The 15,788-nt window shown below is 42.2% G+C and overlaps 1 protein-coding gene across 1 annotated transcript in view; it reads right to left on the bottom strand.

Moving 5' to 3' along the window:
• Window positions 1-15,788, bottom strand: part of LOC126176349 (phosphoglucomutase-like) — a 166,079-nt gene that overhangs the window by 44,412 nt on the left and 105,879 nt on the right. The window lies entirely within an intron of this gene.

Raw genomic sequence — 15,788 nt, 5'->3', positions numbered from 1 at the left:
TACTGCCGCCAGAAGCCTCAGTGAACATTTTGTCTCTAACAAAAGTTCTACATTTACATCTACATCTACATAGATACTCCGCAAGCCACCGTACGGTGTGTGGCAGAGGGTACCCTGTATCACTACTTGACATTGCCTTTCCTGTTCCACTCGCAAACACAGCGAGAAAAAAAACGACTGTCTGTATGGCTCTGTATGAGCCCCAATTTGTCGTGTCTTATCTTCGTGGTCCTTACGCTCCTTGTATGTTGGCGGCAGTAGAATAGTTCGGCATTTAGCTTCAAATGTCGATTCTCTAAGTTTTCTCAATAGGTTTTTCGAAAAGAATGTTTCCTTCCCTTCACGGATTCCCATGTGAGTTCCCGAAGCATCTCAATAACACTTCCGTGTTGTTAGAACCCTTTCAAGACTAGCGTGGAGAGCTACATTGAACCCGACTTCGAGCTGAAGATGTCTTACTTCAATTCGACCTGGTACAGATCACAAGCACTCGACCAGCACTCAAGAATAGGTCGCATCAGCGTCCTATATGCGGTCTCCTTTACAAGTGAATTCTCCCAATAAACCGAAGTAGACGATTCGCCTTTCTTACCACAGTTTCTCCATTCTCGTTCCATCTCATATCGCTTTGCAACGTTACGCCTAGATATTTAAAGGACTGGACTGTGTCAAGCAGGACACTAGTAAAACTGTACCCGAACATTACAGATTTGATCTTCCTATTCATCCGTGTTAACTTACATTTTTCCACATTTAGGGCTAGCTGCCATTCATCACACCAACTGGAAATTTTGTCTAAGTCTTCTTGTATCTTACTACAGTCACTCGACTTCGACACCTTACCGCACACCACGGCACCAATCTGCAACAATTGCAGATTGCTGCCCATCCTGTCAGCTAAATCAGTTATGTATACAGAAAACAACAGTGGTCCTATCACACTTCCCTGGGACACTACTGACGATACCCTCTCTGATGAAAGTTGTTCCCCATGTTTCCTATCACGCCTAGTTGTTTGATGCAAAGACTTCGAAACATCCTGTACAACTCTCTAGTTTTCATGCAGGTCCTGTCTCCCTCTCCTAGACAATGAAATACCACCTGATACTTATTCATTCCATCAACTGCAGCTCCTTCACACCTACCCCACCTCATCATGGCTCCACTGTTTCTCCTTTCCTCCCCATTTTTCCCTATCCCTTTTCCTCGTCCATCACCATCTCTCCCCACCACTTTTCTCTTTCATATTATGGTCCTACCCACACCCCAAACTACTACTCCCTTCCTGTCTTCCCAAACACCACTCCAACATCCTCTCCATAGATACTACTCATCAGCTCTATGCACTTATACCCACCGTCTACTACCCTACTAAACACCTAACGTTTTTTCCCTGCAAAAACAGACATTTTTCACAGTGGAGGTCCTTCAACTTTACTGAAAGTGCTGTGCTACCCTTTTTTTTAAGGATACCATTTCTACTACATGTTTGAAACTTGTTTTTTGCTTTTACTTTTACATTTTACTTCTTCCTATTTTAATTTCTTTAAGCGAAGGAACTCGTTTCTTTCACATGTTGTTGTTGTGCTCTTTAGTCCTGAGACTGGTTTGAGGCAGCTCTCCATGCTACTCTATCCTGTGCAAGCTTCTTCATCTCCCAGTACTTACTGCAACCTACATCCTTCTGAATCTGCTTAGTGTATTCATCTGTTGGTCTCCCTCTATGATTTTTACCCTACACGCTGCCCTCCAACGCTAAATTTGTGATGCCTTGATGCCTCAGAACATGTCCTACCAACCGGTCCCTTCTTCTTGTCGAGTTGTGCCATAAACTCCTCCCCAATTCTATTCAATACCTCCTCATTAGTTATGTGATCTACCCATTTACTCTTCAGCATTCTTCTGTAGCACCACATTTCGAAAGCTTCTATTCTCTTCTTGTCCAAACTAGTTATCGTCCATGTTTCACTTCCATACATGGCCACACTCCATACAAATACTTTCAGAAACGACTTCCTGACACTTAAATCTATACTCTATGTTAACAAATTTCTCTTCTTCAGAAACGCTTTCCTTGCCATTGACAGTCTACATTTTATATCCTCACTACTTCGACCATCATCAGTTATTTTCCTCCCCAAACAGCAAAACTCCTTTACTACTTTAAGTGTCTCATTTCCTAATCTAATTCCCTCAGCATCACCCGACTTAATTCGACTACATTCCATTATCCTCGTTTTGTTTTTTTGATGTTCATCTTATATCCTCCTTTCAAGACACTGTCCATTCCCTTCAACTGCTTTTACAAGTCCTTTGCTGCCTCTGACAGAATTACAATGTCATCGGCGAACCTTAAAGTTTTTATTTCTTCTCCATGGATTTTAATACCTACTCCGAATTTTTCTTTTGTTTCCTTTACTGCTTGTTCAATATACAGATTGAATAACATCGGGGAGAGGCTACAACCCTGTCTCACACCCTTCCCAACCACTGCTTCCCTTTCATGCCCCTCGACTCTTATAACTGCCATCTGGTTTCCGCACAAATTGTAAATAGCCCTTCCCTCCCTGTATTTTACCCCTCCCACCTTCAGAATTTGAAAGAGAGTATTCAGGTCAACATTGTCAAAAGCTTTCTATAAGTTTACAAATGCTAGAAATTTAGGTATGCCTTTCCTTAATCTTTCTTCTAAGATAAGTCGTAGAGTCAGTATTGCTTCACGTGTTCCAATATTTCTACGGAATCCAAACTGATCTTCCCCGAGGTCGGCTTCTACCAGTTTTTCCATTCGTCTGTAAAGAATTCGCGTTAGTATTTTGCAGTCGTGACTTATTAAACAGATACTTCTATAATTTTCACATCTGTCAACATCTGCTTTCTTTGGTATTGGAATTATTATATTCTTCTTGAAGTCTGAGGGCTTTTCGCCTGTCTCATACATCTTTGTCACTAGATGGTAGAGTTTTGTCAGGACTGGCTCTCATAAGGCCGTCAGTAGTTCTAATGGAATGTTGTCCACTCCCGGGACCTTGTTTCGACCCAGGTCTTTCAGTGCTCTGTCAGACTCTTCACGCAGTATCTTATCTCCCATTTCATCTTCATCTAACTCCTCTTCTGTTTCCATAATACTGTCCTCAAGAACATCGCCCCTGTATAGACCCTCTATATACTCCTTCCACCTTTCTGCTTTCCCTTCTTTGCTTAGAACTGGGTTTCCATCTGAGCTCTTGATATTCATGCAAGTGGTTCTCTTTTCTCCAAAGGTCTCTTAATTTTCCTGCAGGCAGTATCTATCTTACTCCTCATGAGATAAGCCTCTACATCACTACATTTGTCCTCTAGCCAACCCTTGCACTTCTTGTCGATCTCATTTTGAGACGTTTGTTTTCCTTTTTGCCTCCTTCATTTACTGCATTTTTATATTTTCTCCTTTCATCAATTAAATTCAGTATTCCTTTTGTTACCCAAGGATTTCTACTAGCCCTCGTCTTTTTACCTACTTGATCCTCTGCTGCCTTCACTACTTCATCCCTTAGAGCTACCCATTCTTCTTCTACTGTATTTCTTTCCCCCATTCGTGACAATTGTTCCCTTATTCTCTCCCTGAAACTCACTACAACCTCTGGTTCTTGAATTAATCCAGGTCGGATCTCCTTAAATTACCGCCTTTTTGCAGTTTCTTCAGTTTTAATCTGCAGTTCATAACCAATAGATTGTGGTCAGAGTCCACATCTGCCCCTGTAAATGTCTTACAATTTAATATCTGGTTCCTAACTCTCTGTCTTACCATTATATAATCTATCTGATACCTTCTAGTATTTCCAGGATTCTTCCATGTGGACAACCTTCTTTTATGATTCTTGAAGCAAGTGTTAGCTATGATTAAGTTATGCTCTGTGCAAAATTCTACCATACGGCTTCCTCTTTCATTTCTTACCCCCAATCCATATTCACCTACTATGTTTCCTTCTCTCCCTTTTCCTGCTCTCGAATTCCAGTCACCCATGACTATTAAATTTTCGTCTCCCTTCACTATCTGAATAATTTCTTTTATTTCATCATACATTTCTTCAATTTCTTCATCATCTGCAGAGCTAGTTGGCATATAGACTTGTACTACTGTCGTAGGCGTGGGCTTCGTGTCTATCTTGGCCACAATAATGCATTCACTATGCTGTTTGTAGTAGCTTACCCGCACTCCTATTTTTTTATTCATTAATAAACCTACTCCTGCATTACCCCCATTTGATTTTGTATTTATAACCCTGTATTTACCTGATCAAAAGTCTTGTTCCTCCTGCCACCGAACTTCACTAATTCCCACTATATCTAACTTTAATCTATCTATTTCCCTTTTTAAATTTTCTAACCTACCAGCCCGATTAAGAGATCTGACGTTCCACGCTCCGATCCGTAGAACGCGTTTTCTTTCTCCTGATAACGACGTCCTCTTGAGTAGTCCCCGCCCGGAGATCCGAATGGGGGACTATTTTACCCCTTGAATATTTTACCCAAGAGGACGCCATCATCATTTAACCATACAGTAAAGCTGCATGCTCTCGGGAAAAATTACGGCTGTAGTTTCCCCTTGCTTTTAGCCGTTCGGAGTACGAGCATAGCAAGGCCGTTTTGGTTAGTATTACAAGGCCAGATCAGTCAATCATCCAGACTGTTGCCCCTTCACCAACTGAAAAGGCTGATGCCCCTTTTCAGGAACCACATGTTTGTATGACCTCTCAACAGATACCCCTCCGTTGCAGTTGCACCTACGGTACGGCCATCTGTATCGCTGAGGCACGCAAGCCTCCCCACCAACGGCAAGGTCCATGGTTCATGGGGGGCTTCTTTTACATAAAAAACCTTTACTAAATTAATCTTTTTACAAATGTCTAAATTTTTCTAATTATTTCACCTTTCAACTTACTGTTGCCTCTGACTGATTGGCGGTTGATGGTGCCTCTGACAGGCCACTCCACGCCCATATGGGGCAAGAGGGATGAAATAGCAATAAAAAAATAGCCGAATGGATTCGTCTGAGCAGAGAGACGTTTCGACGACTGTCACCCTCATCATCCTCTGTCTTCTCTCTTCGTCAGAAGATAATTAGAGTGACAGTCATGGAAACGTCCTGCCGTTTCCGCGAATTCACATGGCTGCAAACCCAAAAGCCTTCATGATGTCTTACAGGTCTTCTGCATAGGTGAGGTACTCAAACATTCTCTTTGACGAAGAAGAAACTGGGCTTAGAAAGTGTATGGTGTAAGGGTACCATATATACCGTGGTGACAAATTCTTGTGGAGACAGACAGTCGTTGGACATTGTCCTCTGGACAATACGAGATTTTTGAGCTGACCGCACATAAGTTCTCAAGAGTCACAGACTATACATATAGTTAGCTCACAACGTCCTGAGTAAAGACTCTTAAGTTAGCCGTTGGAAGTAAGTCGACATCAGGCTGCCAACACAGGCAATCTAAATCTACTAGTCTAAGATCCCGACTTAGATCGACATTCCCACATCGAGTTTCCCAATAAAATTTATACTTCATACATTATACTGTATGAATAAACAAAATGTGCCAGGGTTGCCGCCCCAAATCCCTGCACAGCTATTTCTAATTAAAAATTGTTTATTTAATTTTTTTTAGTTGATAACCCTCATGCAGTTTCTCAAAAAAATAGCAGCAATCAAGTGTAAAAGATGACAATAAAACGCCAAAGTAAGGTTGCCTATCTTTTTCCAGGCAATAATGTAAGTTTGCCTGGTGTAGATAGATAAGCGTGTAGGAATAAAGTACCCTCATCGGGTTTCCTTATGCAATCATACATAAAGTGTACATAATTTTATTGCAGAGACGATGGTATAGGATTGCCTTAGCAGAAGTGGGCCAATCTTAAGGTTGTCGCGGTTTTAAGATTCAATAACTTAGTACGAGATCGTGACGCAGCGAAGAAACACTGAATGTATAGGGTGGGGCAAATAAAAGTGGCCCGGAGGACAGGGTTCCAAGAAACAAAAAAACAGAGCAAAGGAATGGAGATCCAGTACTATCCTACTAACCTGACTATAGTAGATGCTGAAAGTGAGCACGATTCGCCTCTTGGCACTTTTGGGCACTCGTCAGTAAGTTGCTGAAGGCGGGTCGAAGTTGGACTGCTAGGATTGCTGCAGTCTCGTCTCATCCGAAATGTTCTGCTGCGGTTCTTGAAGACTATGGGGGTTGCTGCGATACACCTGAGACTCGAGGGCTCCCCACACAAAGTAATCGCACACTGACAAATCGGGTGACGTGACGAACAGATTGACCTCTGCTAACAACTCTGTCGGGCGTGAAGATTGTGTAAATGTTCCAAGGTTCGGCCGGCTGTATGGGCACTTGCTCCATCCTGTTGGAAGTAACTGTAAGTCTTTTCCTCCTCCGTTAATGCTGACACAAATGTTTTCAAAATGTTGACAACGTAACGCACCTAAGTCAGCACCTGATGAAAGAAGATGGGACAAATAATGCGACTTGCAGGCACTGTGCATCAAACCCCAACCTTCTGATCATGTAATGGTGTTTCGTGGAAGTTATACGGATTCTCCGCTGCCCAGAACCTGTGATTCTGTAAGCTGACTTAACTACCCAGAAGAAACCAGGCTCATCATACATAAAGAACAGATCCAGGGTCAAGTTATTCATTGTTATCTCAGTGAGCAGCCACTCACAAAATTGGAGGTGCTGAGGAGTATCTGCTATCTTAATGCATGAATAACAGACTCTCGGTAGGAATGCATGCGCGGGTCCAGTTGAAATATTCGTCTGCATTATCGACATGATATGCTGGTCTCTTGCGACAGGCGTCGGGTTGATTTGGTAAGACTGAAGCATTTTCACGTGAACTACAGGCACATTTTCTGGTGTGCGGGCACGTTTCGGAATGTTTTCTTTTTTTATTTGTTCAAATCAAATCCTGTCCGACACCATTTTCGGGCTAAGCGTTGCATGGCATCCTTTGCTGGCACTTTGACACCATTAAGCTTCTCAGCAAACAACTGACCACACAGTTTCCACGTAACTCTGCATAACGAACAGCCGCTGCTCCACTGTGAGTACCATCGTCCCCTCTGCACTGCTCCACTCACACTGAAACTGACCGCACTACGCCGGCCAGAGTGGCCGAGCGGTTCTAGGCGCTTCAGTCTGGAACCGCGCGACCACTACAGTCGCAGGTTCGAATCCTGCCTCGGGCATGGATGTGTGTGATCTCCTTAGGTTAGTTAGGTTTAAGTAGTTCTAAGTTCGAGGGGACTGATGACCTCAGATGTTAAGTCCCATAGTGCTCAGAGGCATTTGAACCATTTTTTGACCGCACTACGCTCAGAACCGATGTGGATCACGGGACGGCCGTACACATGATGTGTGCGTCACGATGTGTGGTATATGCATACATTTACGTCCAATCGTATCCTCTCGTGCGGGCCACTTTTATTTGCCCCACTCTGTACAAACCTGTGGGATATAGAAAGACACAGAACAACGGCTGCGTGTGAGACAGTCGTCGTGTAATTGAGACTGAGCATGCTCATTTCTCCATCCAACCAGACTCCAAGATAATAAGTCGCGAAACTCGCGAAGTTTTCTGCTGCAGCGCTGCCAAGCGACTGGCATTAAAGCAATGCGACATGATTGTGTATTGTATGCGATTATATGGAGTGTAGAAGCACTCTCAAAGGGCAAGTCTACAACCTGTATTTCGCGTTTTGAAGCATGTAATAATTTCCACTGTATAATTGCGCAAATATAGAGAAGGCAGTACGAATGGTCACTGGTTCGTTCAATCCGTGGAAGAGTGTCGCAGAGATACTGAAGGAACTCAACTGGAAGATTCTTGAAGATAGATATAAACTGTAACGAGGAAGTCTATTAACAAAGTTTGAAGAACCAGCTTTGAATCATGACTCTAGGAATACACTATAATCACCTACGTATTGCTTACATAGAGATCATGAGAATAAGACCAGAAATATTACTGCACGCAAAGAGGCATTCAAAATACATTCTTCCCGTTGCCACGTGAATAGAACGGGAGGAAACCATAATAACTGGTACAATGGCACGTACCCTCTGCCATACACCTCACCGTCGTTTGCGGAGTATAGATGCAGACATAGAAGTGTAGTAATAGTAAGGGATATTCACTTACCTCTCAAATTACACATTCCTTTACCTATAAAATAGGGTTAATAAGCGAGGGAAATAAATCAACATTTTAAAAACCGATTAACGCATTTGTTGCAACACAAACAATGCAATTTATTGTACAACTTAAAACACAAAGACTTCAAATACTAATAGTTCAGAATCCGATGCACCGGAAGTTGAAATACCGAAGCGAAATTCCGAGGCAAAGTCATCATTATTATCTCTGTCTGTAACCCGTAAGATTTCGTCAGCTTGTAAAGGTGTGGGGTCCCCAAGGCTTTGAACAGCCATTCATGTACCACCCACAAGATTCAGGCTGAAGTTTTACACAGTAAGGGTCGGTAGCATTAAGCCGCATAATTTTTTTTCCAGAATGGTGGAATCATATTTGCGTTGAAGCTTTTAGTTTTTTTAATAAACTTTTCATTATCTTTTCGGCTGAATAGTTCGTTTGGAAAACACAAAATTTCACCTCATAAATACTTTTGCACTGCTTTATGCCACACATAAGAGCAGTAGACTATTGAAGCACTTCAGATTTTTCGTCAATGAAAACGTCAGCGTCATCTATTAACGATGCAAATTTTTTTTTTTTTGTAGATTTAGAATTTGCGAAAATTTGAAACTCTCTAACTTTTCCCCTTATTGTAGAAAGCAGCCGTGAAATCGCAGCCTGTAAGTGCGTGGAATCCTGGGAGACTTAGACATAATGAGTGTCCCAACTTCGATGCTAATTCTGTGCAGTTGATACAGTCTTAGTTGCTGAACCTGCCAACCAGATTCCAAATAAAAAAACTTTATGCCTATTGGCCAGCAAAATTATTAAAACATTAGTATCACAGGGTTTCACTAAACTTTTTGAAATGGTGGCACTTCGCTAACGTGAAACATAATCCGCATATCCGATTCTTCAAGCTGATATTCATAATCAATCTCTTCAGTCTTTTCGACATGATTTTCACTTATCTGATAACATTATCACTGACCTCCAACAGACATAAAGACTTCCTTAGTTTGCATTATTGTTGCTAAATTGTCATTCTCACAATAATCGGCTAAGAACTGTACCAAAACCTCTGTAAAACGTTGATTCTTAAGACTTCCCAAAAAATCCATAAGTGTGGGTTGTAGAGGCCCTGTAATTCTGTAACAAATAACAGACTCTTCTCGCTTTTGCCGTTCAGAATCTTTGATTGAAGGCATTAAACAGCGAGCAAATATAATATCTCTGCAGCATTACTTGAACGAAGTTTTATCAGAATAGATACCCAGACATACAGAAAACAGAGCAATCGCTCTCCAAATGTAGAGGTAACTGGATACAGTCGAGTACAGTGCTATATAGGCTTCTCGATGAGTGCATTTGGGCTAGGTGTTGGCAGCAGTGCTACAATTACAGTCAATTTTAGAACACGGAACGAGAGGTTATGTCATGATCGCATGGATCGATCTGACATAAAATCGATAGAATTGCGAAAAATGACGAGGAAATAGGTATAAATTGACAGAATATACACCGAAATGAGGGGGAACTGCGGAAGTACTTGAGTATCTTCTGGTTCACGCCGAACATTTTGTACATAGGAACAAGTATGCAGCAACAAGAGGAATCCGAGAAATCGTCGACATCGAAACGGAGGGAATCAGGAAGGCAGTCAATTTTTTTCCGTCGAGGCAGCATTATATTATATGTCTATTGAGGTACCAGTGATAGACGCGAGTTGACTACTGTATTTGATGCTTTTCAGGATGACAGAGGCCCATTCACCTCTAAACTTACTTGCATCTCCGTTAAATGATAACAGAGAGTGTACGGGGTGATCGATTGAGATGGAGCTGTAATGAGGTACGATTTAATGGTTGAGTGATGGATTATAGAGAAGGAGAAGTTGCTGCAGGTCAATTTTTCCACTGTTCTGTCCGGATGCAACAGTCGCGTGGCATAGCCTGCATTCTACCTGTATACAGCCGTGTCTTCTGTATGTGGTTTAAAGCACTGTCTACTTGCGACTGTTAACCGTAAACCTGTCGGTCATCAGAAGACTTCCATCTCGTGTGTGATGAAACTTGACACATTCCTCCAAACGAACTTTGATTTATGCGATGTAATCCATCCCCTCTGTCGCATCTTGGGTGTAAAATCGAGACTTCAGCGTCATAACTAAGTTAGCGATAGGTGCTTGTGAGGCGCTGCAATCCCTGTGTACACATTTGCCTGACAGATGTGCTGTTACAGAGTTAGTGACAGAATGACGTAATTTTTACATGTCGGATGCTGCTGCTATGTGATTAACTGTTTCCTTGTAGGAGGTATCCCCCACCACTAACGATCATTTTATATAGACCTGATAATTTCTGAACAGTGATCGGATGAGAACGTTGGACACTATACGTTTCTGGAAAGCTATATTGTGCTCGTATTATACAGAGCAAATGTTTTACGGAAGTAGTTTTTTCGTTTTACAGTTCGATAACATAGTTTATCGTAGACAAACCTGGAAGAAGGATGTATGTCATGTACTTGAAATATATTACTCACATTGGAATATTAACAGCACTACATTCCATATGACTGATGGGTTGGTAACGCAGGCGATCTAACATTATAGCCCATTTTAAGTGCAGAACGTTGTAGCCTTAGGAGTGCGTGTGTTTATGTTCTCTCTTACCAGTACCTTCCAAGTACCGATCCTAGACTCTAGAACAATACTTTAGAGTTGATAGCTTGGTTGATTTGCGTAAAAATGCGTCGAACTCCTTCCGTCTGGAGCCCCATTGCGTACAAAAATCATTCGTTTCTTGTACTTCTTAACCGTCTGCTATTACATCACGACACTTTGAAATCTGTTACTATACATCGATAAGGAGTGCTAAGCTCCTCGACATGGGCGCATCTCGACAAATCTCGTGCACTTGGATGGGTTACGACTCAGAAAGCTCCATTCATTCACGAGACGTGGAGCGTAGCAGTCTTCTTCTCATCGGTTACAGATTAATTCGGTAACGGTGCTGCATGGTGGGTTGGTCAATGACAGTATGAGGAAGGTCTTTCACTCTAATTTTACCCTAAGACAGCGAGATAGATCGTAAATTAAGCACTATGGCCAAGGTATTAGAAATATGCAGAGCACTGTCTGGTATACTTTGACGATTTATGTGTTCGAGAATTAACACTGAATAGATGTACTGAGCAGTCATTCATCTACATTCGCAATGATACTCGCAAAGTAGAGAAGGGGCGGTTTAGCTATGACACTGAAACTGGGGAAACATGCTGTCACATCATTGGCCAGTGTTAAAGTTACTGTAAAATTGCTAAAATTGTTCGCGCTATCAACTGTGTTGCTTATTATTACAGTACATTGGCGGTGTCTTTTCCACCCCATCCGTGCACTGGTGCGCTGTTGGTTACCACATAATCATTGACTGACAACGCTTGTTTGAGTTGGGGAATGAGTTTTGTGGTGCGGTGACACCTTCTGGGGGTTGCTAGCAGCGAAACAGTGATCGCGTACATGAATGCAATATGAGGAATCAGTCGAAAGGGAACGCAGAGCCATCATCTATTCCGTCACTGTGACAGATGAGTTAAAATCCAGAGTTCATCAATTATTTTCGGACATCAGTTTGGAAACTCTCCAGAACGCAGCGCTCATCTACTTTCCTTATGTTGTAACTGTCTTTTATTTAAAATCATCCACCGTGCGTCGCGTGTTATTGTAGTTGCAGTAACAAAATGATTTACACTGTGCGATGTCTAGTTTTGTGTGAGATGCCGTGGATCAGAGCGTCTTAATGTCAGTTTAGGACCTGAGACATACCTCAAAGTCGCGGCAGAAAAACAAATGTATGGCAGTGTACAAAGCATGTTAGAAAACAATGTTTCAAATAATGACTCAGGGTCGCAGGGTGTGCCTCTTGCGAGTTACAGTATAGTCTGTGGGATACGGTCATCATCCTACATTACGGGTGATGGAACCTTAAACTGATCTCTGCAATGGATCAAAAGCTGTATATTTAATAGGATTGTCCCGCATAGACAGCAGTAGCAGTTTGACAGGTAAATTCAATGAGTGACTGGCTGTCCCGTTAGGAATGCTAGGAGGAATGCTATTCTGAGAAGCATTGTGACAACTCTCTCTCTGCACCAGATCCACATCGCATCTATGCATCATCTCGTGAGCAATGGTGCCTAGGTCAGTTCTATATCGGGTGACATTAGTGGAGCTTTTATAGTTCGTAACTTTTCTCTCTTGGATGGTGCAGAATAACGATGATAGCATGTTCAGCTGATAGATTTGAATGGATGCGAATCAGGTTCGGTCTATAGTATCTGTATCTAGTTCGGAGACATACCACATTGTGCGCATTTCCACCGAATGGTTAAAACACGGTCCTGTTGCACTAACTCACGTCGTTCTGATTCTACATGGGTTGCAGAAGCTGGTGGATATGTCTTTCTCCGACTTCTGCTCAGTTCCGACTTAAATTCGAACGATCACATGCGCTAATCTGTAGAAATGGGCGCAGTTGAAATATGTGCAGGGGGTGACTAAAACCATGTTGGAATTTTACTGTAGCAAATATATTCGAGAAAGGTGTCTCGATTCGAGATATGAGAGTGCCAGAAATATGATAGGGTGTGATCTGATGCAGGTATGGGGTTGAATGGAAAGACTTGATTCCAAATACTGGACATCATTTCTAGCACATAGTGTAACACTAGAGATCTGAAAAACTGGTGCACATTTTCTTATGAACTCAATCAGCACCTCATTTACTAATGCTGTTTGTGTTCCTTGTCAATCAGTCATCGCCTATAACTCAGTGGATATATCACAGAACCTCTGATATCGTACCGAGTCAGAGTACGTTACAAGTACTATAGAAATATCTATTTGGGGCGGTGTGAGGGAGTCGCAAATACTGCTTACATACCACGTCCCTTGGCTGAATCACTTTCAAAATTCAGCGATTTTATAATGAGGTTGCATCATGGGCTACGTGTAACTGGAATGCTGGTCTGATAACATACACTCCAGCGATCACCATCTCATTATTTTTCCAGTAAGAAAAACCAGCTCATTCAGAGGTAATGTCGTACCTCGATTTATAAAGCCTGTATAGCTTTTAACATGGATACTTGTGTGCACCTGTAGAACCATGACCGCTTGTGACAGTAACTTGCAGTAGTTGTTGGGGTCGAGTTTTTTTAACATCTGGCCCATTACATCTCTCTTTCTAGGACACAGTGGTAGCACTCGCAAGAAAAACTTATGAGACATGTCCACCCATGGTTGATTTTCTCTCAGTATTATTTCGTATCGCCAGTGATCAGTTATTGACGAAGTATTATACTTAGTAGTAGGGGGTGTGTGATGTGTTCGCATTTGAGCATCAGGCTTATAAAGTATGCGTTTGTGTTCTGACATGTGTAAAGGAAGTGGCCATGTCCAATCGTAAGGAAGGTATGCATCTGACGTGGAGTACTTGTGAAAGCATGGGAAGAGTATGTCGAGTCATAAGAATGGTACTGATATTTCTATTTCCAGAGCCACAGCCATCAACAGAGTGTATTTCCGATACTTTGCTCATTATTGAGTGTCATTCAACTGAGGCCACGATCATAACATTTAGTTGTAAATACAGGGATAAAATATATATGTGACTGATTTCTTAGAATGATTGATTCTATCTGTACGTGCTCGGCCTGCAACGCCGGTGACGTGTGTGGGGGTGATTCACGTTTCCCATTAATGGTAGGAGCAGTCAGATTGGAGATGCCTTTTGGAGTGTAGGAATTTAGATGAATTAACCATGTTGCCCTCTAGACGACTAAATAGCGAACAAATACTTAGTATGTGTTGGTTAGCTTTCGTGATTGCATGGAAATCTGAGAAAATTGAATATGGAGGTGCAACTGTGCTGGATCGTTATTACCGCCCATGTTATTTTGCTCAGTTGACTGCTTCTGCACATTTCGCGCCTTGATTTAGTTGAGACAATACCGACTGTGGCGTGTGCACCTACCTTGTGGAAGACATGTTTGCCGGTTCTCCAGATATGAGAAACACTTTAGTTGACCTTGTAAATTATGGGGGTGATTTGGAATCTACTACATCACCGACATTGGTATTCAAGAGTGGAAATATCAATTTCCTCTATTTGTTTCGAGTTGCCGAGTAAATGTCTTCATGGACATGACAAGTTTCTACTTAGTCTATGGTTTACAGCACACCCCACCTAACTAAACTTTCGGGTTTGTTGAGGACTAATTTCCAGTCTATACCTTGGGAATTATGTTGTGCTAGCGATCGGTAGGATGCTGCCTAGTGCTTTATAAGAGAAGTACAGCAAAAAAGGTATAATATTATGGCGAACCATGCAAAAAAATACAAGTGTCCTTGCAATCCCAAAGTCTGAAGATGTGTGTAGAAAAGCAAGCAAGCAAGAAAGCAGGTTTGGAGCAGAAACAGTAACGTGTTTGTGTCAAGGGGAAAGGATCCTGAATTTGTAGAACAGTTCTGAGAGTGACTTCGGTCTACTGTGGGTGCTCTGGTCACGTGTTGGGGGTGGATGACTTGTGATCATCGGCTGCAGGAAAATATCTAGTGTTGAGAGGAATATATATATGGTACTGCCCGTCTTCGTGGTATATGAATGAATGACGTAAAAGGGATGATTTTGTTTGGCACAGGATATGAATTGTATGTTTACTACATCGACGTGGTACACAGGGATATATTGCTGGGTTGGAGATCGGTTTTGTGCACTAATATTCAAGCTCCTGTCCTCAGTGGGAGAGCAGTGTAATTGGGTAGGAGTCTTTCCACATTCGATGATAGGTTTGGTAGTCTGTAAGATTTAATTGCCAGTGCAGTATGGCGATCTGTGAAAAATAACCGCTGAAAGTCTCATCTGCAGAAAGAAATAAAAGTTGGATGGTGCTTTGATACTGGCAGCATCAGTAGTTTGGCAGGTAAATTTCGATAAGAGCCAATCATAATGCTCGATTCATTCACATCCTTTGTACTGCGACATAGGAGCCTCTACATAGCGGAGGGGGCGTTTGTGTGTGTTGAAAGCAGGAAGGGTAACACATGATGGACAGGGTACCACATTAGGTCCGTGCGGAAGACGTCATTCATTGCTATTTTCATAAACAGGTTCTGTTACGGCAATAATTTCCGTCCATATAAGCTGAGACATCAAGAAAGCGAGCGTTAAACTATTTCTGGGACACTATACAATTTCCCCGAGGTGGACTCGATTCTTATTTTTACATATCCATGTGACATCAGTATAAGATTGAGAACCTAGTTAGATGTGCTTGCGAGGGTTTGTAGCTACGCACACGCACTTCACGGCATTGCATCAGTCACAATGGGCAGTTAAGCACAGTTAGGCACATCTCTCAGATTGTGCGAGGAACAATGCACCCTGTGCTATTCTGGGAAGCATTGTAACATCCCTCCCGGTGCTGGACTGTACCACAGCTATGCATCATTGCGTATGGGGCCAGCATGAGCGCGCCTTGGAGTTCTGTGATGTCAGTATAACACTCGACGAATTCTAACTGTATATACACGAAAATAGACCCAA

This window comes from Schistocerca cancellata, chromosome 3 (assembly GCF_023864275.1).
Source record: "Schistocerca cancellata isolate TAMUIC-IGC-003103 chromosome 3, iqSchCanc2.1, whole genome shotgun sequence".
Lineage (NCBI taxonomy): Eukaryota > Metazoa > Arthropoda > Insecta > Orthoptera > Acrididae > Schistocerca > Schistocerca cancellata.
This window is presented reverse-complemented; position numbering and strand designations above follow the sequence as displayed.